The sequence below is a fragment of the Sus scrofa genome, chromosome 13, assembly GCF_000003025.6.
Source record: "Sus scrofa isolate TJ Tabasco breed Duroc chromosome 13, Sscrofa11.1, whole genome shotgun sequence".
Lineage (NCBI taxonomy): Eukaryota > Metazoa > Chordata > Mammalia > Artiodactyla > Suidae > Sus > Sus scrofa.
The window spans coordinates 152262470-152288010 of NC_010455.5; positions in this window are offsets into that span (position 1 = coordinate 152262470).

Here is a 25541-nt window from a genome sequence, read left to right on the forward strand (position 1 = left end):
AAGGCTCTAGGAGAATTCCAGCATCAACTACCAGACGTCAGAGTGAGCAAGACTTTAGGTGATTCCAGTTGTCTTCAGTCCACCTCTGTCAAAGCTCAGTGGAGCATAGATGAATTGTCCCAACTGAGCCCTGCTCAGATTTTTGATTTTAAGTAAAATACCTGTTGTTGTTATAAGCTTCTGTATTTGGGGTCATTTGTTATCTAGCAATAGGTAAATGGAATAGATTTTGGTACTTGGTACCTGGAAATGCTGCTGGGGGTGCTGCTTAACAAGAAACCTAAAACATGTAGGAATTGCTTTGGAGCCTCGAGAAGAATGCTAATGAAAGCCTAACACTTTGAAGAGACTGTTAATAGAAAAGAACCTTTAACAAAATCCATGCATCAATTCTTTCCATTCTTTTAGTTATATCTTCCCCCATATCATTCAAGTATTGGAGATACTGCATTTGCTTAGGCTTTGCCTTTTATACATCATCCTGTATACTGTAGATGACAACCTTAGTCACTCTGATGCCACTCATGCTAGGAGTTAACCTCCCTCCCACACTTGCCCCTCACAATGACTGCTCTCTGACTGTTGGGTAATTCGGTTTTAAGATCCTATCTTAAGGGATTGTTTTCTGGAGCCATTTTCCATTCCAACTCTTAAATTGAGTTTTCATGAAAGCAGAGAGTCTGACTCAATGACTCAGTGAAGGTGCTTTATTTGGGACATAATCCCAGGAAACAAGTGAGAGAGATGAGAGAATGATACAAGAAAGGGAGAAAAGTCAACAAATGTTATTTTATTGTGCATGTTGTTGCCAAGAACAACCAGGACGCAATCCCATTTATTTATTTATTTATTCATTTATTTATTTTTGTCTTTTGTCTTTTTAGGGCTGCACTCGTGGCATATGGAGGTTCCCAGGCTAGGGGTCTAATTGGAGCTACAGCTGCCGGCCTACACCACAGCCACAGCCACACCAGATCCAAGCCGTGTCTATGACCTACACCGCAGCTCACGGCAACACCAGATCCTTAACCCACTGATCGAGGCCAGGGATTGAACCTACAACCTCATGGTTCCTAGTTGGATTTGTTTCTGCTGCTCCACGATAGGAACTCCTCAATCCCAATTAGGAACTCGGAAGAACTTTGTAGAATATGCCTCTGAATTGTCTTGTCACAGAACTGGAGGCTAGTCTATTGACATAAAAACTTCTGTTCGGGAGTTCCCTTGTGGTGTAGTGAGTTAAGCAGTGCTGTCACTGTGGTGGCTTCGTTCACTGCTGGGCACAGGTTTGATCCCTGGCCCAGGAACCTCCACGGGCTTCGCCAAAAACAAAGACCTCCGGTTCAATATTGGTTAAGGGTTGTCCTCACATTTTTGCAATTTTTTCTACTGATGAGTTCTAAGACCTCAGAGAAAGCCCTGAGGCAGAAAAGCAGAGAGACGTCATTATCTGAGGAGAGTCACTGAAAATATGCATGGAATTGTTTACCTCAGCTACACTGAAGTCAGATGGACTGAGTGGGATGTTTGGGGCCTCACAAATGTCTACTATGCCTACATATATATTTGAAGAATATGAAGAGTTTCAGAGGTTAGGATGGAATTTGTTTTCCAGGAGGCTAGCAGAATTTTGGCAGCTCATGAGCACCTTGTTAAAAACTCCTGGTCTGGAAGCTCAGTAATTCAGTATATATCCTCTTTCCAGGCACATAGGAAGCCTCACTCTCCAGCCTCCCTTGCAATTAATGATCATGGGACTGAGTTTGAGACAAAGGCTAGGGGACAGAAGTATACTGTTTCCAGCTCTGTCTCCTAAAATTATTCCATTCTTTGCTCATCAGCCAAGAAGGAATTCAGTGGGAAGATGTTGGAGGCACATGATGGAAGGAACTTGAATCTCCGAGTTATTACTTGGAAAAGAGCAGTCCGGGCTAGTCACCCATCTCCCATCAGACAGTGAATTGAATGAGAAATAAGCCTTCTGTATGTGTGTATGTATGAGAGTATGAGAGAGAGAGAGAGAGAGAATCTACAGATATTTTGAGGTTTTTTGTTGTTGTTGTTGTTGTTGTTGCTATTTCTTGGGCTGCACCCGCGGCATATGGAGGTTCCCAGGCCAGGGGTCGAATCGGAGCTGTAGCCACCAGCCTACGCCAGAGCCACAGCAACGCGGGATCCGAGCCGCGTCTGCAACCTACACCACAGCTCACGGCAACGCCGGATCGTTAACCCATTGAGCAAGGGCAGGGATCGAACCCGCAACCTCATGGTTCCTAGTCGGATTTGTTAACCACTGTGCCACAATGGGAACCCCTGAGGTTTATTTTTTTCATTTTCTTTTAGCAGTTGGCTTTAATTACTTTGACTAACAAAGTATTTTACAAAATAATAGTATTATCTTATGTAAGACTGATAGTTCCTTGAGTCTCACTATACTTGGATCATTGAAAAAAATATTAGTTATCACCTCCTTATCTTATAGGCAGGCATGTGATGGTAATTGACAGAATCATGTTCGTGGTTTGCTTTTAGCCTCCTAGGGACTAGGCAAGAGCTCAGCTCAGAAGTTCCTGCTGTGGCCCATTGGTAACCAGCCCAACTAGTATCTGTGAGGATGTGGGTTCAATCCACGGCCTCACTCAGTGGGATAAGAACTCAGTGTTGCTGCGAACTCTGGGGTAGGTTGCAGATGTGGCTCGGATCCCAAGTTGCTGTGGCTGTGGTATAAGCCAGTTATAGCTCTGATGCGAACCCCCCTCCCTGTGCCACACTTGCAGCCTTAAAAAGAAAAGAAAAAGAAGCTCAGCTCTGAGCAATAGTATAATTACTTTATTACTTTTAGATAACTGATTGCTTTCCTCCTAGTTAGGGAGAATTGCCTTTTGCTATTTGCTTGCTATCTTGTGCTTACTGAACACAACTTGAGAGGGAAACCTTCCTTCAGAATCCTAAGATAATTAATAAGAGAAAGAACCAGCATGAAATACTGTCTGCTTTCTCATTTATCATGAGTGGCCAAGAAAATATCTTGGATATAATAAATATGAATCAATGGAAGACAAGCAGATAATCACTTGGATTTTAAATGAGTAGAAGAGAAGCTTCCCTAGTGTTTAATAATGTCTTATCATTTTTAGACAAGCATAAGGATAATATCTTTTTGATGTCGGAGATGGACCGTGACAAAGAAGTAAGAATACTCCCTCTTGTGGTTCTTGAGAAAAATATTCCCTCCAATAAGAGAGTATTGAAAAAACAGAAACTCTGAACTCAGATAATTTCAGTGGATAATTAGAATGTATCCTTTTCTCTCTGATCTGGTTTTATGAAGCTGAGTAACCATTTTAGGCTGTGGATTTTCTTGAGGCTGTAGATGAATTTGTACTGTTAATTTCAGGGAGAAACTGAGAATGTGACATGAGGAAAGGTCTCTTCATCCTGACCTGGAAAAAAGTTGCTTTCACTTGCAATTTTTTTTCCCTAAAGGGTTAAGTACTAGTAATGGTTGAGGTCGTGATTCCTGGCCCGGAACTTCTGCATCCAGAGGCAAAGGCATGGCAAAAAAAAAAAAAAAAAAAAAAAAAAAAAAAAAAAAAAAAAAAAAAAAAAAAAAAAAGGTGTTGTAGTAACTGTCACTCAGTTTCTTCTTTCTTTAATTTGCAACTGGTTCCCCAACGTGGCCTTGTACTAGCTTTGGGAGAAGCTTTGATTTAAGAGGGGGTAAATTTGTGTTAGGACACTATCTCCTCTAAAACACATCACTCATTATTTTGTGGGGTTGGTGTAAATGTATTTATCAGATGCATGTTTTTCCCCCCCTATAGATTTGGAATCTTGTTTAGCAGCTTTGTTTTTCTCAGGGGATGGTTGGCTGCGAAACACTGGGAAGAGTAAATTTACTAATTTCTTAAGTAAAATAGAGATGGCATCACAATTGGAAAGCAACACATATCCAATGTCAGCAGTGGTTTGATGCGAAATTATCATTTGTTTTTTCATAATTGACGCCTCTTGATTTTTGCTTCTAAGGTTTCACCATTAGAAACATGATATCCTCCATTTCTGAAGAGGGTTGACGCCTGTGTAGGAATCAACATTTATTTATCTCTTGATCTCTCTGGTTCTCTATTTGGTTGTATGTGTTGTTCTGGTTAGCCCTGAAAAGTCATGGTTTACACTGCTGTTGCTGTATCCCATTTAGCTTAGGATTTGTTCCTTTTTCTTTTCTTTTTTTTTCCTCAGGGAAAAATTTAATAATTTCTGTTTCAAAAGACATAAAATGGAACTTTAAGAACACTGGAAGCAATTTTAAATTTTAAAATATTTAATTATTACATTGAAACAATACATTCCTTAGAAAAATACCCATGATATGATACTAGAACCGAAAAAACTAAAGTACATGAATTGTGAGGGGAAAAGAAACTGCCTTGTTCTGGATGAAATGCATTACTGCTACTTATGTTCCATTGGACAAACAGGTCACATGAGCCACTGAGATGCATAGTTTCTGGGAAATAGAGTTCAGCTGTTTGCCCAGAAATAATGTTGAGAAACATATACTTAGTCTCTGTCACATGATGTTAGAACAAACACATGATGACAGAGCATGAAAGATACATGCAGTCCAAAAGCAAGAATGGTGTTATTTGCACCTTACAGATAAAGAAACTGAGGCTCAGAAGAACTAAGAAAATTGCTTGTTGCCACACTGCCAAAAAGGGGCAGAATTAAGCATCAGACTTGAGTCTATTGACTTCCAGTCCCAACATTTACCACCACATTCCAAAGATCTCTTGGCAGTTTCTAGAAATCATACTTTATAGTCCATTTATATATTTACTGTATGGTTAACAGAAGCTAAAATTTAAGTGATTTAGGTTATTATTTCTAATTTTACCTGAATTATAATACTTGCATACCTTTTTAGAAGATATGACTAAATATAAATATTGAAAGAATTTATATATATTTGTCTATCAGATTTGATTTGAACTTTCTTGTGAAAGTCCATTACCTGAATTATACACAGACAGAAAATAGCTTTTCCTTTTACCTATGTATCCATTTTTTTTTTCTTATTTGAGACCATGGAGTTAGAATCAAAATCTCAGGAGATTTTATCATTTTTTTTCTGGATTGAACATAACACATAACCTGGTTCTTGGTTAGAGCTTTTTATTAGTTTGGGGGGTGAGTATAATATAAATCTGGAAGGTGTCTCTTCTTATATGCATTTTCTCCTACATAAATAATCTTGAGACTCATAAAAGGAAAATAAGATTCTGAAATTAAATTCTCCATTGCCTTTGTTGCTTCATTTTATCACTGTCTGTTGACTGGTTGGTTTAATAGAACAGCTTCCTTAAAATATATAACAAATGGACCAATCCAGTTTGCTATTTTCCCATATTTTTTCAGAAGGCACAAGAAAGATTTTGTTGTTGTTGCTATTGTTAGACAACAGAATTATGTGAATCTTAGACTTTGGGAAAAAAAAAAACATTATATATAGCTTGGAGATATTTGCTCTGTCCTGCGTTTTAGGGTTATTTTCTATCAAGGATAATTTCACCTGACACCTGTTAACAAGCAAAGTTGAAGCAAATTAAAGATTGATTGATGGGCTTTAATCTCCCCTTATGTTTCTGTCTGTCTCCATAATTCAGAGTTCACATTTGGGTTGTCTGTGTGTTTAAAGCAAACTGGATGGAAAAAGTGAAAGGAGAGGACACAGTCATTTCTTCGCCTAATGCTAACTCCAGTCGTGCTTTGATCCTGCTATTCTGTGTTCTCTACTGAGAGCACTTGATCCTGGACCAGCAGACCTTCTTGCAGAAACAACACTGACAGTTTTTCTACCTATCCATTCTGGAAATGTGTTTGGTTAAAGCTGCTTTGCCCTTAGCCTTTGCAAGCACAAAAACTCGGAGGCTTGTCCTTTGAGGAAGCATGTAAGCTAGCGAAGCATAAATCCCTGTTTGTCTCAAATGACAAGTTATACATTTAGCTGCTCATCAAGAAGCATTCTCTCTCTGTTCCACAGAGAGCAGCAGCTCAGCAAGCTCAGTGTTCTGACTGACACGAAGCTCAGAAGCTCAGAGATTCCATATCAATAGTATGTAAATGTAGCAGGAGAACAGACTAAAGACTCCACTGGAATTCAGACGTGTCTGGACTTGCCTGGTGTACGGGTAGGGCCATCTCCCCAAAAGACTTGTTTTTCTGATGGACTAAGGAGATTTCTGAGAATGTATGTGTCCTAAGAGAGGAGAGCTTGACCCTGTAACAAAGCCGTAGTTGTCTTGGTGGATGGAGAATTCTGAATACAGCATCAAAATTTTCACTTTCATTTGCCTACTAGGCAACACCCTATTGGATTGAGGTTTAAATCCTGTGGAGAGCAATAGGTCTGAATTTAAAGCCCAAAAGACCTGATTTTCTAAAGACTCTCAAGTGTAAATGCACAGACAGTGCTTTACTGGAGCTCTCTAACACCAGTGCAGAAATGTGAGAAGCCCTTCTCCACGTAGCTGTGGCAGACAAGAGTCTAAATATGCTTTCTCCCAACCTCACCCCAAGACCTCTGACTCACAGTTACTTTTTCAAACAGTTTTCTAGGTCCCTCTTTGAAGGGATTTTGCAGATGTAATTGAAGTCCCACGTTAGTTGACCTTTAAGGTTGGAGATTACCCACCTGGGCTGGATCCTGAGCCTTTTCTGTAGGTAAGAGCACAAAAGGAAGTCAAAGCTTCAAAGCACAAGGGGAGATTTGATGCACTGCTGTAGGTTGAGGATGAAGGGGGCCTTATGCCAAGAAGTGCAGGCGGCCTTAAGGAGCATAAGTGTAGTCCCTTTCAGACAGCTGACAAAGACACATGGACTTAGTGCATATTTGGCCAATGACCTGAATGAGTTTGAAAGCATATTCTTTCCTAGGGCCTCCAGATAAAAGCCAAGCCCTGGGGATACCTTGATTTCAGCTTTATGAGACCCTAAGCAGTTGAGCCTGCCTAGACTTCTGACATAGGAGGGTGAAAGAATATTTGTGTTGTCTTGAGTTACTACATTTACAGTAATTTGCTAGGCAGTGAGAGAAAACTAATGAAGTAACAGAATATGATGAAGATTTGCATCTTGTGGGACTCAGGCCTCAGCTGTGGTGGGAGGCCCCAGTGTCCCACAAACCTAGTGGTATACAATGGATGCCAGTGGTAAATGGTGGAACACGATGAGAAAAGACTTGGCAAATGCTTACAAAACATCCCCTAGGAACTCCCAGAAATTCTTCCGGTAGGGGAAGCAAGGAAAAATTTGGATTGTTACAGTTAATATGAGTCACTAGAACTTACGGGCTGATCAAGTTCAGGGAAATGGCACTCATCTAATAAAATCCAGGTTAGTAAAATCTCTTCATTCACCAAAAGGGACATAGTTTTTGTTTTTGTTTTCCTTTATTTTGTTTTGTTTTTCTGTTTCTTTGTTTTTGTTTTTCTGATTATTCTCCACATTTCTTAATTCCCTTGCCTTTTTCTTTGCCCTGGTCTCTTTTGGTAATGTTAAGAGGTGAATTTAGTAAGTATGTCCTTGGAAACAGCAGAAGTATCTCTTTTTCTTTATTATTAAATCTTTGCTACTGAGATAAAATAGCAACTTATTCTTGAGAAATAGGTCATCCTTTTCAGTATACTTAGGTGCTTTTATCACAAACTTCCAATTTAAAAAAAAAAATAGTGAGCAAACATTTTGTATTGGGTTCTTAACAAAAAAAAACTTGACCAAAGAAAGTATGGAAGAATATGGACTTATCATTTTCAAAGGCAAGATATAGACTAGTACATAGATGATTGTAGTATAATTGTACTATAATTTTATAGGAATACTACTGGGAGACAATTCCCCTCAGGCTTTTTGCATTTCTGCACATCTGAGCAGATGCATTGGCAGCTTCTGTCCTGGAATATCTTTTTAAGTATGTTTGTATGGCAAACAGCTTTGAAAGATAAAGATAGTGTCTCTCTCTGAGGCAAAGGGCAGATTTGTTTGCAGTCCAGGATAATAAAGATAATGTCTCTTTCTGGAGCAAATGTTGTGCAAGTGTGCTGGCAGTTTCCTTTAAAAGTTTGGTGTCTCCTAAGGTCAGGGCATCTGGGCTGTGAGACAAGCCAGGTGTGTACCAGATGACAAACTTGTCTTAGTTTGCTTGAGACTTTCTTGACTGTAGCATGGAGTCCTGAATACCAGGAACTCTTCAGTCTGGGGCACATTTGGGATTCGTCACTCTATGAGCTGCATGCACCTGAGATGCTCCAAATCACCTGTACCCTGATGGGATTTGGGAGGCAGGGAACAAATGTAGACTTGAAGCTCATGCTGCCTCTTGTGCTGTATGAAAGTCCTTTGGCTCTGACCCAGGAGCCTCCTGTCTTTGACTGTCACCCTTTAAAATGTGGTAGCCTAGCTTGTTAGGTAGCAAGAACAATAAAGTCTCAGACCCTTCACAATTCTTTACAAATGTAAGTCCAGTGATTGCTGAAATTGTAGTTGGGGAAATGTCTTATTTTAGATCGGAAATGTGGAGTAAGCCCATAAGCTTCCTCTGATGTTTTCCAGAAGTTATTTTATGAAATGAGTAATTCAAAAACAAATTAACTTAGGAGTTCCCGTCGTGGTGCAGTGGAAATGAATCCGACTAGGAACCATGAGGTTTCCGGTTTGATCCCTGGCCTCACTCAGTGGGTTAAGGATCTGGTGTTGCCCTGAGCTGTGGTGTAGGTCACAGATGTGGTTCAGATCTGGCATTGCTATGGTTGTGGTGTAGGCTGGGAGCTGTAGCTCTGATTGGACCCCTAGCCTGGGAACCTCCGTATGCCAGGGGTGCGGCCCTAAAAAGCAAAAAACAAAAAAACAAAAAAAACAAATCAACTTATGAAAGTGAGTTTGTAAGAACTTGTGTTATTTCTTTGGAATTTTTCCCCCTCCTATTCATTCATTATTTAAAATCGTGTAGCTTAATTTTCAAACATTTAGGGATTTTTCTAGTTATCTTTATGTGCTTATTCCTTATTTTAATTCCACTCCAGTCAGAAAACATACTCTATGATTTCATTTCTTTAAAATTTGTTAACATTTACTTTGGTTTGCTTTGGCACATGTCTAAGGGTATTTGGGAAAAAAAATGTATTTTGCAATTGTTGGTGGTAGTGACTGTATTCTTTCTGATTATTCTGTCCATCATGATGACATTTCCAGGAATGATTATGGATTTATCTGTTTTGCCTTTATGTATTAGGTGACACAAATTTAGGAATGTTTTATCTTCCTACTTAATGGACTCTTATCATTTTTAAATATCATCTATAAGGTCTACTTTGCTTGGTGTTATTAAAACTGTACTAGCTTTCTTTTGTTTACTTTTTGCTTAGTATGTATATTTCCATTCTTTTTCTTTTTAAGGTTTCTGTGTTCTTATATTTAAAGTCTGTCTGTTGTAAACATCATATAACTAGATTATATTTGTTTGTGTTAAATTTGGTCCGAAAGTCTTTGTCTTTTAATGGAAGTCTTTGTTCTATTTACATCTTACATAATTACTGATATATTGCTGTTATGGAGTGAATGTTTCTCCCCTGAAATCCATATGTTGAAGGCCTACCTCTTAATGTGATGGTCTTAAGAGGTGGGGTCTTTGGGAGGTAATTAGGATATGATGAGATCACAGTAGTGGAGCCCTCGTGAATGGGATTAGTACCTTTGGAAGGAGAGCTTGCTTCCCCTTTCTACTCTCTGCCATGTGAGGATACAACAAGAAATCAGCTGCCGGCAACCTGAAGAAGACTCTCACCAGAACTCAACCATGCTAGCACCCTAATCTTGGGCTTTCAGCCTTTAGAACTGTGAAAAATAAATGCCTGCTCTTTTAAGCCATCTAACCTATGGTATTTTGTTATAGCAGCCCAAACTGACTAAACCACTTTGGTTTATATCAATATGTTACTTGTTTTTCATATATCCCGTCTGGTCTTTGATCTTTTATTTTCCCTTTGCTGAATTACTTTAGATTAATCAGATATTGTTCATTAATCTGTTTTCCCTCAATAGGATTTTTAGTTGTACACTTTCTCCCGTCAGGCCCCATGCTTGCTGTTGGTCACCGTAGCTGTGCTGGGCTATTCTGCAGTCGAAAGGAATTTGAATGCAAATTTTTGGATCCTTCTCTCAATTCCTTTCTTGTCTGGGATTGTGATGCTCAATTCCAAGACACACTAGCAGTCCTGAACTCAGACCTCTTTTCCCTCAGTCCAGTAAGACTGTGACTTTCTGTTTGAGCTGTATTCCCTACATCACAATTAGAAAAATGCCCTCAGAAAAAAGCCATAGCATGAATTTAGACTTCACCATATGTGCTTCCCTTCTTTCAGAGACTGAGAGACCTGCCTATTCTGTTCTTTTGCCAGTGCCTTCAAACAATTGATTTGAGGTTCCCTTTGTGGCTCAGTGGAAATGAATCTGACTAGTATCCATGAGGATGCTGGTCCCATCCCTGACCTTGCTAAGTGGGTTAAGGACCTGGCATTGCTGTAAGCTATGGTATAGGTTGCAGATATGGCTCAGATCCCAAGTTGCTCTGGCTGTGGTGTAGGCCAGTAGCTGTAGCTCTGATTCAACCCCTAACTTGGGAACTTGCATTTGTTCAGGCATGGCCCTAAAAAACAAAAAACCAGTTGATTTATGTATGTCATCCAGCTTTTACAGTTGTTCTTGGCAGAAGGCTTTGTTCAATACCAGCTACTTTGTCATGCATGGCTGAGACTGGGAATCCCTTAGAATATTTTTATGAAGAGAAATTTCTCCTCATCTAGTATTTGGTACACCAATGGTATATTTCATGTAAATGCATGATTATTTTTTTACCTGTATTTAAAATAATAATTCCTTAGCATCTTCCAATGTTGACCAAATATTATTGTTAGTGTAATTGTGAATTCATGAATTGAAACATATTTTTTAACTTCAATCTGTTGTAGGTATTATTCTTAGTGATGATTAAATTTTCTCATCTTTGACCTTTGGGAACACTTTCAGTTAGCTCCTGAGTCTTTTTGACCTGACCCTGGTGGGCTTTGATTCTTTCATTGTTACGTGTGTATAAGATAGTCCAGGAATGGAGTTCCCGTCATGGCTCAATGGAAACAAATCTGACTAGCATCCATGAGAAAGTAGGTTCGATCTCTGGCCTTGCTCAGTGGGTTAAGGAACCGGTGTTGCCATGAGCTGTGGTCTCAGACAAGGCTCGGATCCCTCATTGTAGGCCAGCAGCTACAGCTCCGATTCAACTCCTAGCCTGGGAACTTCCATATGCCACAGGTGTGGCCCTAAAAAGACAAAAAACAAAACAAAACAAAAAGATATTGCAGGGTCATCTTTTTTCTTCCTAGACCTGGAATCAGCCATTTATCTAAGGAACCCAAGATAGAGTATGAGAGAAGGGTGAAAGGTCAGAGGTGTTCTCAGGGCACTGCCAAGTTTCAGTTAAAGCGAGAAGGTGAAGAGCTTAATCAGAGGAAAAGTTGAGGACAAAGGTGATTTTGCTGAAGATGGCTCATAATTTCTAGAGGGCAGAGAGAAAAATTCTTAGAGACAGGAAAAGGGCGAGAGCTTAGATAGAATGTAACATGAATGAGTTAAAAGAGAAAAGGATATGGAGAATGAAGGCCTGGTAAAGATCTGCATGTATTATATATTAAACCACTTAGTATATGTGTGCTTATTTCTTGTCCTAACGAATTTCAGTATACTGAAAGCCACCATCAAACAATTCTCATGTTGCTGATAGTTGCATAGACTCAAGTATAGAACTTGACTGAAGATACCTGTTGGCCATGCATTTGTTTCCATCAAAAATTTATGTGGAAAATACCTCTGTACGAGCTCAGAAAATGTAAATTTTTCCTCCCTTCCATTAGCCTAATAATGCGGTCTCCTTTGAGAAGTGGGAAGAATCACTAGGCACTGTAGAGGGAGTGAGTAGAAGGACTGCAATTCATTTGTAGGTTTTATTCAATAATAACTCTCCTCCATTCACTATTATGTTTTTATTATACTTATAATACATTTAAAGATATTTATTTCATCTACCTATATTATTGATAGAGTCTTAGTGTGTAAACTGTTGGTTGATATTTTCTGTTGATTTTGTAGATTTTAGAGAAATTCCTGGGATGAACAATATAGTTAATTGCAATGTTACCTTCCTGAGCAGGAGTCTCCTGGAATTGTAGTTATGCTAATGAAGGCAGTTGACTAGCAAGTCATGTTAATATTGTTTCTAAACTCTGTGTGTGTGTGTGTGTGTGTGTGTGGTACCTGGTTTTGATTTCCACAGCAATTGATGAGACCTTTCTGATTTCAAGAATTTCATTAAGTCTAGTGGTAGAGACAGGTAAACTATAGAAAATATTTAGGATGAGTAATAAATGCTTTATGCTTGGGCAGCAGGGATTTAGAATTAGTAATAAGTGTTAAGTTTGGGCGGTAAGGGGCATGCGAGGCCTTACAAGGAGATGATCCTTGAGCCTTCTTGTTGGAGTTCATCTGCAGTGGAAGGAACCATTCCAAACAGAGGGAACAGCATGTGCAAGGGTGCATAAGGCAGAAAGATAGGAGATAAGGCAATAATGTAGCTAAATCTAATGGCTCTTTACTCTGTCGTAAGGAATGCTCACTTTATCCTTTTCTACAAGGAGAAAATAGTTGAAATTAGGTACGGGCAAGGGATGGTTAGTTAATAGAATATCTCCAGAACATTTTAAATAATTAGATATTGGATGTTAGGAAAAAGGAAAGGTTAAGTGGGCTTGATTTTTATAACTGGATAATAATAGAGTGGAGTGGGGTGGGGTGGAAATAAGCAGTCACTGGGGGAATGTGACTGTGATAAATTTTATATTTATATATCTCTATTAATATATTTATCTATAGTTGTGTATGAGTATATCTCTCATGGTATTTTTAACCTCATATATCTCTTAAGCTAATCTCTCTGCTTTTCAGAGATAATGAAGTGTATTCCCATGTTTTTATTAGGAAACATTTATCTTGTCTTGCTGCCCCTTTAGCTGTTTACTTGTTCTGCAAGCTTTCATGTTTTCTTGAATAATGTTATGTACCCAGTGGATATTTTTATAATGAAAAGTCACACATAGGGCTTTTTCTCATAGAGATAATATTAGTCACTTCAAGAAAGTGTCATCACACAGAAATGGGCCAGATTGAAAGTTAGCTGGATATGCCTTGCTGGCTGTAGCCATGAGGGGGTTCAGTACTTGTCAACTGATTTAGACGCCACAGGAGAAGTTAACTGAAAATTCTTGAAGAAGTCACAGACAGCATGGAGGCAGACAGACAGACAGGAGGGGGTTGGGGTGGAAAAGAATGCACAGTTTGGGAGGAGGCAGCTCTCTAATACATTTTTGGTTTGCATTAGAGTCTGCCAGATTAGTTAATTTGGTTGAGTTTTCAATCACCGTGCTATTTATTTCATGTGTCATTTAAAAACTGAAATGTTTATAATTCTGTAAGTGAAAACAGTGAGAGAGATTTGGATTTAAATTTTTTTATTTGCCCCTGTCCTCAGTCTTGGTATGAGATAGAAGAGAGTGATGAGCCATCATGAAGTGCCATCACCATGTCTCCCATTTTTCTCTTTCTGCCTCACTTTAGGTCCTCATCACCTCACTCATGACCTATGTTGGGTTCCTATTTCCAGACCTCCTTCCTTCTGATGTATTTCAAACACTGCTAGAAAGGACTTCAGATGCCATTCAGTGAGTCTTAACAATGTGCTAAATTAATTAAACAGGGAGGCCTTTAATTAAACCGTGTGGCTCTAATACCCAGTGGCCTAAAAGCAAACCGACCTCTAAGCCTGTAAATGCATTAAGGTTGGGAAATCAAAACTGAGATCAGTCACAAATAGCCAACTACGTATTAAGCTTTAAAGAATAATTTACTTTCATTTTTCTCTATATATCCTTTTCCTGACATAGAGGCTTCTTTTCCTTTTAGCTTCTTTTGTCGGAGGGCTCCTGACCATTTTTGATTTAAGGCTGCCTGATTCACATAGATTTTTACTCAAACTCTTTAAAAAATTTCAATATGTGTGAGTTTGACTTTTAACAGTGTTTTTTCAGTTAGTTTGGAATTTCAGCCAGACCTCTGGCTTTTATTTTTTAATTTCAATACAGGGTTCATGTTTTTGAAATTTCTTTCCAAAAGGCTTGAATAAAGTCCAAATATTTTACCTTGGCATTTGAAATTTTCCAAGATTTTGTTGCAGATTTATTAACAGCCACTCTTCCCTTCGGCGATCATGAGCCACTCACTCCATGTTTCCTGCTCATGTACCTCACTTTCATTTTGCTTTGCTGACCATCACTAGAGTGTAGGCACCACAAAGGCTGATTGATCTTCAGGAATCTGAGCAATGGGAAGATTTTGAAATGAATGACTCGTTCATGAGTATTCACCTACATCCTCCTCAATCCCTGCAAATCTAAATCCTGTGCTTTCTGTAAGGGTTAGATTAAATACCACCTCTTCCATGATAGTTTCCCAAATTCCTTCACCTAGAAGAAACAGGTCCTCTGAATTCCGTAATATTTTATTTATGCCTGTTTTGTGATGCTTTTCTTGAAATTGTTCTTTATATATTTTCTGGGATGGAGTCTATATTTATTTGTGTATCTTCCTTAGATCCTAGACTCAAGGTACTTGGTGCATGGTAGGCACTTAGTTAATGTTCCTTGAGCCTATTAATTAATGATTAAAAGAGAACTGAGAAGTGATTGTTGCATGAATGCCTAAATCTCTAGAATAAGTTCCATGTAAACACACATGTAGATCTTTTTTATAAAAATTGAAAAAAAAACACATCTAGTGAAAATTAAATTATAGTCAGTTTTAGTGTCACCCTTCCAATGATTAACAATTTCGATATTAGTAACAGTCATGCTTTATTGAAAACTGACTCTGTGTCAGGCAACCTAATCACTTTAAGTATACTATCATGGATCTTCAAAACCACCTTGTGAGGGACTATATCCACTTAAAGAGCATGTTGAGGCTGAGACCGAGTCTTCATATTTGCTAAGTTTGTGAACTAGGATTTAAATATTGACCTGATTCTAAAGCTCTACTCACTTGGCCATACCTCTGCATTTTTAGATTAAGAAATACTTTTGGTTAACTAAGTTGAATATCTTGTGTGATGTCCACAGTAGAGACACAAACATGAGCAGGAAACCTGGTTATCTGCAGTGACAGCCCTTAGCCTTCTTAATAGAGAGCTGATGACTATACTGCTAGCAAAGGAAGAAGATACTGCTAGTAAACTTTTATTTATTTATTTTTAATTTTTAATTTTTATGCTTTTTAGGGCCACACCCGTGGCATATGGAGGTTCCTAGGCTGGGGTCTAATCGGAGCTACAGCTGTGAACCTACACCACAGTCACAGCAACACCAGATTGAACCGCGTCTGTGATCTACACCACAGGTCACAGCAACTGCAGGATCCTTAACCCACTGAGCGAGGCCAGGAATTGAACCCACAACCTCATGGTTCCTAGTTGGATTCGTTTCCGCTGCACCCTGATGGGAACCCCACGAGTAAACTTTTAAGTGAAGTTGCACAATTTAAGTTGATCTTGGTCACCATTTTCTATAATAATTAAGTATTAAAACCTGGAATCCGGTGGTGAAAGGGAGTTTTGGTAGTCCACCTAACTGTAGCCACCTGATTACAGTTTAAAGACCTGTATATTCTGAGGACCAGGAGTTCACAGGATTGCCTTCCTCTACATTGTCTCATTAACCTAATTTCCCCTGCCTATTCTACCTCTATTCTGATCTCCCAACCAGCCCTGGGAGATGCTAATTGTAAGGTCTCTGGAGTCAGTGGAAGAAGGTAAAAACCACACATGTACAAAACGAACTACAGAACTGCAAGTTTTATTTCACAGCATCAGACTTTTGTCCTTATGATTTTCTTTTTTGGTTGTTAAAAAATTATAATATGGCCAAGTTGGTGAACCTTTAATTCTGTAATTGCATAGTGGGTGTTCATTATTTTTTATATGGGAACCAGGGCAATATTATCTCTCTTTCCTTTCGTTTCTCTAACTGACAAGAGTTGGGTAAGTGAGGAATGTTCTCTTTTTTAGTTTTTAAATTAAAATTTTTTATTATTGAGGTATAATTGACATACAATATTATATTAGTTTCAGGTGTACAACAGAGATTCAACATTTGTATCACCACAATACCACCACGAGAAATTTAGTTACCATCTGTTACCTTACAAAGTTAATGCAATGTTATTGACTAAATATGGCTCTTGCTTTTGTTTTTGTTTTTCTTTCTTCAAACAAGTGGCCACACCTGAGCATATGGATGTTCCCGAGCTTGGGATCAAGCCACAGCCACTGCAGAAGCAATGCTGAGTAGTTATGTTGTGAGCCACATGGGGAGTCCTAAATAGAGCTTTCTTGAATGTCTTCGTCCTGCTTCTCTAATCTGTCCCTACTAGTAAGATTTCTGCCTCTTCACTTCACCTCTTCTTTTTGTATCTTCCAATAGTAATAATTATTGTGAATAAAAATTATCCATGTTTTTTTTGTGTGGTGATTTATGTTTTGCATACCCATTATCTTATTTTAGCTAAAAATAACAATCTAATAAAAGTATATTGGTAGTATTTTCATCTTTGTTTTACAAATAAGGGGACAGGTCCTTTTTCTTTTGAATGTGAGAAAAATAGCATTTGTAGTCCTGCTCTCATCAGAGCCATCGACTTCGAGGCTGTATTGTTGTAGCAGAGGACCAGGAGCTATGTAAGCGAAGGATTCCAGCCACTTTAAGGAACTCATGTGCCACCATCTTCAGACTTCTTTTAGCACATGGCACTTACTTTCCCATGCAGAACAAGATATGGACATCTTATCTTCTAACATAGGTTCAATTTATTGCTTGGAAAGTAACCAAAATATAAGCAAATCTAAATAAACTGCTCATTGATTTTTTTTGGTCTCAAATATGAAAGTATATGATGACTTCTGGTATTTCTTTTTTGGGGGGGTGGATGATGAGAGATTTGAGAGTTGGTGTGTGAGCCTACTTTTGAGTTTTGTTGTCAGGATTAGGGTATCTAACTTTGGAAAAGAATCATCCTTGTGTTTGACACAGGACATAAGAACTCCCTCTAGGAATTTTAAATGATATTTCAGCCTGAATTGGTTCATCAAATTACTAGAGCCAGAGAGAATCCATTCAGAGGGATTTTATTTTTATTTTTATTTTGCTTTATTTTTTTTTAAGGGCCACGCCCGTGGCACATGGAGGTTCCCAGGCTGGGGATTGAATCAGAGCTACGGCTGCTGGCCTACACCACAGCCACAGCCACAGCCATGCAGGATCCGAGCCATGTCTGCAACCCACACCACAGTTCACAGCAATGCCAGAGCCCCAACCCACTGAGCGAGGCCAGGGATCGAACCTGCGTCCTCATGGATACTAGTCGGATTTGTTTCTCCTGAGCTACAACGGGAACTCCAAAGAAATTTAATTTTTTTTTTTTCTTTTTACAGCCACACCTGTGGCATATGGAAGTTATAGGGCTAGGGGTCAAATTGGAGCTGCAGCTGCAGGCCTGTGCCACAGGCTTGGCAACACTGGATCTGAGCTGCATCTGTGACCTCTGCTGCAGCTTGTGGCTATGCTGGATCCTTAACCCACTGAGCGAGGCCAAGGATCAAACCCACATTGTCACAGAGACAATATCAGGTCCTTAATCTGCTGAGCCACAACAGGAACTCTCATTCAGAAAGATTTTAACATTTCTTTTAAAAAGGTTTTAAATTTTGTTTTAAATTAAAAATTACCATAAAAAGAGTCTATGATAAAATCTATGTTTATAATATGTGGAATACCTGACATTTGATGGTAGTGATATTATGAGGATTTGACATAAGAGAAATATAGTGTCTTGATTTTTAAACAGCAAATTTGATGAAGATTTAAAGAACAGCAAGGATTTTTTTTTTTAATGGCCACACCTGTGGCATATGGAAGTTCCCAGATCAGGGATTGAATCCAAGGTGCAGCTCAAATCTATACCACTACTGCGGCAACTCTGGATCCTTTAACCCCTGAATTGGATTGGTATTGAATCTGTGCCTCCACAGTGATCCAAGCTGCTGCAGTCAAATTCTCAACCCACTGCACCACAATGGGAGTTCCTAGGGTTTTTTAAAAAAATTTAAGGGCAAGTATTTTGTAAGTGAATGAAGCAGAGGTTGGTTTTTCGATCAGAGCCTTACCTTGTCTTCTTTATTAATATATAGATATACAGGAATTGGCTTTATGATAACAAATAATAAATCCTTTCAACATCTGAAAAGAAAAAAAATTGCTATTTGCTTAACATTTTGATTTGTAAAGCAGAATTTTAAAAAATGAATGCTTTCAGGATTTTGTGTGTGTGAAAAAGGTCCTTAGCTGAGAACAGTTTTCTAAAGCTAGTTACTTTCTTAGTCTGTGTTCCTAGCCAAGTGTGACAATAACAAGCTCTTCCCCTAGGGATGAGTTACTGGCCACAGGTAGATGGATCATAAGCCATTTACACCATTGCTTCATCATATGAGACAGAATATGTTGTTATTAGATTTGCAATACCATTTACATGGAAGCTTCACTTAGAGAATCTGTAAGTGCTTGCCTATCACTGAATAGTTGCTGTAAATCCACAGGGTGAATGCTTTGAAGCTATTTCCTTTGAGTTAAAGTGATTCACCAAATAGAGAAATCATAGCCATCATGTTTAAAGGTACCTGAGTACATAGGAAAGGAAATAGGGCTTCCAGTTCACACATCATGCAATTTCTTTGTGTAAATTGCCTTGGGGAATAATATTTTTTAAAATATAGGTATCCATAGAAGATAGGAATAGCGGATCATTTGCTTCTCATTGCTCACATTTGCTAAGACTCTTATAAAGATTTTCCCTGGGCACATGAATCAGTTTAATAATGATTGCCGCCAGTTGGTGGCTAGACATCAGACTGCCAGCCTACTCAACAGTGTTGCCATCTGCTATTTGGATTCACAGTGTGCTGCTGCTATGCACCACCTCATTAAGAAGGGGACCCTTGTGAGCTATAGACAGTAGCTTATTCAAGTGAGCTAAGGCAATCTTCTCCCCAAGCCACATTTGTAAAGGTTGCACGCATCTCATTTATTTGGGAATTGCTCTGTGCTGATCATGCAGTCTGATAGTTCACTGTCTCTGATCACTTAGATGTTAGTCTTTCTAGCCAGCTCCTTGTTTCAAAGCAGCATTAAAATACAAAAATTATTATTTCAAATATTTGTAAAAAAAATCCTGTTTTTTGGTAATATAGTTACATCTTGAGATGATATTAATCAATATCTTGCCAAACACACAGATTTTTTCTTTTCTTTTCTTTCTTTTTTTTTTTTTTTTTTTTGCTTTTCAGGGCTGCAGATGCCGCATATGGATGTTTCCAGGCTAGGGGTCTAATCAGAGCTGCAGCTGCAGGCCTACGCCAAAGCCACAGCAATGCCAGATCCGAGCTGCATCTGTAACCTACACCACAGCTCATAGCAATGCTGGATCCTTAACCCACTGAGCAAAGCTAGGGATTGAACCTGCATTCCTCATGGAGTCTAGTAGGATTACTTACCGCTGAGCCATGACAGGAACTCCCACAAAAATTTTTAGTAAGTGTATCATAATTCATTGGACTTTTTTTGGGTAGACTTTCCAGTTCTGAAGGATTTTTTTTTTTCACTTTGGTAGAGATCCTATCGCCTAGTTTTCATTTCTTGTAAACTGATTTTCAAAGGTTTTCATTATTTTCCTTTTTTCTTCTTCCACTAAATACAAGGCAACTCTGAATGCAAAATATTTGTGTTTGTCAGATAAAAATGAGTGGATTTTATTCAACCCCATTGATCACCTTTAGCATTTTTACAGGAAAATGAAAATGTATTTGCATAGCTCATATGGTATTTAGATCCTCTCCATCTGCCTCAATAGGTAATGAATTCTGTAGTACTTTAATAATTAGACAGATATATCTCCAAATTGGGCTGGTTTCACACTGCAAAGGATTCATGGGCTCAGGCACTCCTCTCTCACTTGCCATATGAACATTTACTCAGATTTCATACCTGTACTTACTGACATCCAGAATGTATTTCTTAAACTCTGTGCTTGTTAGTAGATACTCTGTGAAGAAAGGCTTTGGTGGGCCAACTGAATGGGGAGTAGGACAGCTCAGACTGGCTTCTCCACAATGCAGACTCTGAGGTGTAGCTTAACCTACAGGATGTTTGTTAAGAGGAGCTCTTGTGACCAGTCCTTGTAAAAAAAGAGTGGAAGAAGGAGGAGTGGGTAGAAGGAAAAGCTGAGTTGTAATGCAGGGCCAACAAGAGCCTTGGCCACCTCCGCAGGGAGCCCTGGAGTTGAAATGACCTTCAGAGTTGTCCTGAGATGGGCAAGAGAACAACTTTGTTATCTGGCACTTTCGGGTCATTGGATGTAGACAACCCCAAGAAGGAGTGCGACCCTAGGTGGGGGTAGTTCCCTGCAGCTGAGGCAATTCCCAAAGAGGGCTGATGGCTGCAGGCAGCCTGCTGACAGCAAACAAGGAGCAAGTTCTTCCTTGAAGGGGGATGTGGGCTGTACATCATAATGCTGCCACACCGGCTGGATCAAATCATCTCTCTCAGAGAGCTGTACTAAACTTCCACATATGAATGGGTTTGAGAATCTGGCACTGGAGAAGCTTTCCAACTTTGTTTTACTCCTAACATCAATTCATATCCAATGGAACTAGTGTGCCACAGAACATAATATGATAAATATCTTCCTAATCTTACAGTGTCTTGTAGGCTATGTTAAAAGAACTGAGTACAGATGGCTTTCTCTATGTTCTCTTGCTTATAAATCCTGTTTGAAAACTTTGGTGTTGCCATATTAATTATGGACTTACAAGTCACATACTCAGGTGTGTGGGAAATGGGCTCCACTTTGCCAAAAGTGACCTTAATTTATTTTTTAAGCTCTCCTTCTGCTTAGTGGCAAACACACACACACACACACACACACACACACACACACACACACCCAAATCCTTAATTTTAGTCATTTTCCAGGTATCCAGACATCCTATTTTAAAGTAAGTTAATACAACATCTTCTTTGGGTTTCAGCTAAGCTCCAGGGGACTTCGGTCATGTCCAGGCCTGGGGGTAGGGGGTATATCCGATTCTTGATTGGCATCTGTCCACATCTGGCATCAACTGAGATAAACAACGTCCTTTCTGGTTTTCACTGACATCCTCCTTCTCCATGCTGACATCTGATGAGATGTCTTCATCTCCAGCCAGTACTTCTTCAAAGAGTCCACATTCCATCTCTGGCCAAGAGGTTCCTTGAGTCTTTCAACTCTTGGGGTCATTTTTCAAATGTTTTCAATCTCACCAAGAAAAACACTAGCTTGATTCTGTGATCCCATAATGTCTGTGAGCTTGTTTAGGATCTTAGTTATTCAAAGCAGAGTCTTAAAAAATGAAGTATAGTTGATTTACAAAGTTGTGTTTCAGGTGTTCAGCAAAGTGATTCTTGATTGGCATCTGTCCACATCTGGCATCAACCATAATTCAAAAAGATACATGCCAGCAGTTAACTTTTTTGCTCCACCCATAATTTACTTTCTCCTCACTTAGTGTTGAGATGATTTTTTTTCTTTGAATGAGTCTGGAAGAGGTAGGTATGGAGGAGATTGCCTAGACAATTATCCCTCCAGTCCTACATTTTATGCCATTATTTTGGTCTTCGGAATCTCAAAGCCAATTAACTAACTTTTCTTTTGATGAACCTTCTATGACCTCTCTTCCCCAAGGCATGAAAGCTACAAGTCTAGTTTGGCTGGAGAAATGAGCTTGGGTGGGGGATAGCTGCCAGGTAGGAAAAAAAGCATTTGCCTCTAGAGAAAAATAACCATAGTTTTACTTCACTATTCTATTCAGTTAGTCTATTAATTTATCTTCATGAAAATATTACCTGTATTAATTTCTGTAGATTTATGGTGGGTTTTGATATCTGGTAGTGTAAATCTTCCAGCATATTCTTCAAGTCTGTATGGCTATTCTAGGTCCTTTCTATATCCATGTACATTAGATTCAGTTTATTAATTTCCTAGAACAAAACCCTGATAGGATGTTTACTGGTATTACACTGACTCTATAAATAAATTTGGAGAAAAATAAAAATATTGATCTTGAATATACTGTCTTCCTTCCAACAATCAACATTGTTTGTACTTCTATTTATTTAAATCTTTAATTTCTCTTGGCAATATTTTATAGTCTTCGGTGTAGAAAAATTGTTAAGTATTAAAATTATTTTACTTCAAAGTATTTGATGTTTTTGATACTCTTGTAAACTTGAAATATTTTCATTTGTCCAAATGATCCAGTACAATAATGCATACTGCAATTGATTTTGATAGTGAAACCCTATATCATTTGATATGTTGACCTCATCATTGTTCTAATAGTTTATTTGTAGATTAAGATTTTCTACGTATGGTAGATCTTACAGTAACAATTTAATTTTTTCCTCCCCAATATATATTCCCGTTTTTTTCTCTGCTGCACTGTCCTAAGACATCAAGTGCAATGTTGAGAGGTGATGAGAGTGAACACCCTTGCCTTAATCTCAACCACAAGTGGAAAGATTCAATGTTTTACCATTAAGTATTTTGTTAGCTCTAGGTTTTTAGTAGATAATCTTATCAGGTTAGGAAATTTCCCTTCTATTTCTAGTTTGCTGATAATTTATGTTAATGAGTGTTGACTTGTCAACTGCTTATTTTGCCTTTATTATCATGTTTTTTTCTCATTTTTTTCTGTTATATGTTATGTTAATATTTAAATGTTAAACCAATGTCATGATGTATTAGCCTCTTTACAAGTCGCAGATTCTATTTGAATATTTCATTTAGCATTTCAGCACCTATATTTGTGATGTCTGTTGACTTCTGAGTAAGAAAGAATTACATGGCTTGCCTCCAATTTATATTTCCTGGAAATATTTTCAGGAAAGAAAGCAAACAAATAAGCTAGGCTAATAACCTTGTAAACATAGTGATAAGAGACTTTATGTAAATAAAGTAATATTAATTACTAGGACATGAGTCCTTATCTATGAAGTACTTTCAGTAGGATTTCCCTGATTTAGAATTGACTACAGCAAATAAAATCACAATCCATGCATTTATGGGGCATGGTTCTCAGGAAAGTATCACATATGTTATACAATTACCTGGGTATAAAATGGGAATTATCATCACCTAAAATGCTCCATGTTGTGTGAAGTGACCTCCCTTAGAGTACGTATCTTTCCAGCTTGGGCTAATAGCTCATCCAGTGCAAGAAGGAAGGAAATGGGAAATATGGACATTGTACAGGACTTCTCCCTGCTTTGCCTATGCCTCTCGATTGCTTATATTCTTGTGATTATTAGCAAAAATTTATCATGGGTAAAAATCTCTAATTCCTATGAGTCTTCAAGTCTGATTTGACAATCCTCTTTTATGTCGGATCCATCTGTAATTTTCCCTTTTTGTAATATCCTTGTCAGGTTTGGTATCAAAGTTATGCTTGTCTTATAAAACAGGTTGAGGAATATTAAGTTTTCCTTTTGGAAACCTCTGAAATTCCTCCTCGTTCAGCAAAGATAGGAAATCAAAAACACTTGGCCAGGGTTGAGGGAGGTGGAGAACATTGGTGGTCTCCATAATTTTTCCATTTATTTTGCTAGTCTGGGCTTTGAAGAAACTAGAGAGAATGACTACTGCAAGTATAATCCAGCATTAGCCCTGACTACAGCTGCTGTGCAGATGTGGTATAATTCATAACAGAGATAAAAAAAGGCTCAGGTATCTAGTATGTGTCCATTGATCTGATGTATGTATACTTTTCAATCCCAGTCAAAGACGAAAGAGGATCAGAAATAGTTGGCTGCATTATAGTTATGACCAGGAGTGGCCTTGAAGTTGAAAGTCACTGGAAAGGGCAAGCCTTTCTTTTTTTTTTTTGTCTTTTTTTTTTGTTGTTGTTGTTGCTATTTCTTGGGCCGCTCCCACGGCATATGGAGGTTCCCAGGCTACGGGCTGAATCAGAGCTGTAGCCACCAGCCTACGCCAGAGCCACAGCAACGCGGGATCCGAGCCGCGTCTGCAACCTACACCACAGCTCACGGCGACGCCGGATCGTTAACCCACTGAGCAAGGGCAGGGACGGAACCCGCAACCTCATGGTTCCTAGTCGGATTCGTTAACCACTGCGCCACGACGGGAACTCCGCAAGCCTTTCTAATAAGCAGAGTTGTGAGTGGCATACCTGGTCATCTACTTGATGCAGAGGAGAACTGGTTCTAAATGAGAATATGTAGTTTACTGGCCAGTGGCTAATGACTTGACTTGTTCAGGGGCTTGGATGGAAAAAAGGTCTGGATAATGGAGCCAAGTAAGTCTGGTGTAGAGGAATGTGGATGGACATATGGGAGTGGACACAGACTGTGAAGATTTTTGTCTCACACATTAACATCCACAAGAAAGCATCCATTTTGGAAGGGATAACTTAAACACCAAACAAATAAAATGTCTTTGTCTAGTTGAAGTTAGTCAGGCTTTGTTATCAGACACCCTATGACAGGCACATGAATGGAATAGCTACCTTGGCAGAGCTGGAAATTATATATGGGCTCAACACATGGGCCGTCACTTACCAAGGCTGATCCAGCTATTGTGGCCTCTGAAGGTCCATTCTGTCAGCCACAGAGACTGTTACTGACCCCTCAACATGGCACTGTTCCTCAAGTAGACTGGTCATCTGGTGGCAAATTGACTATAACAGGCCTCTCCCATCTGAGAAGAGCTAGTAATTTATCCTCACAGGGATAGAACCTAGTTCAGGTATAGGTTTGCCTTTCCTACCTGCAGAGCCTCAGGCAGGACTACTGTAAAGCACTTACATAGTATCAGACCACTTGATGGTGATGAAGGTACAAGGGTAGGCCCATGCCATGGGATTTCCTGGTCCTATCACATACTGCAGACATCACCTGCAGTCTCATACATGTAGTCAGCCTTGCAGAGTGTAAAACAGTCTTCTAAAGTCATAGCTAAAGTATGAGTTTTTAGGCAACATTCTGAAATATTGGGTTGTCTTCCTTCAGGATACAGTGTATTCATTAAACCAGAGACCTTCATGGTGTTGTGTCCCCAATAGGATGATTATGAGAGTCAAATGGAATGGCAAAAGGAGTGGCTTTATTTACAGTATTCCCAATGACTTCTTATTGGAAACATGCATGCTTCCTGCCCTGTGGCTCTGCCCTCTGTAAGTTGGAGTCTTGGTTCCCAGAGAGGTATATTCTTGTCATGGGCTATAG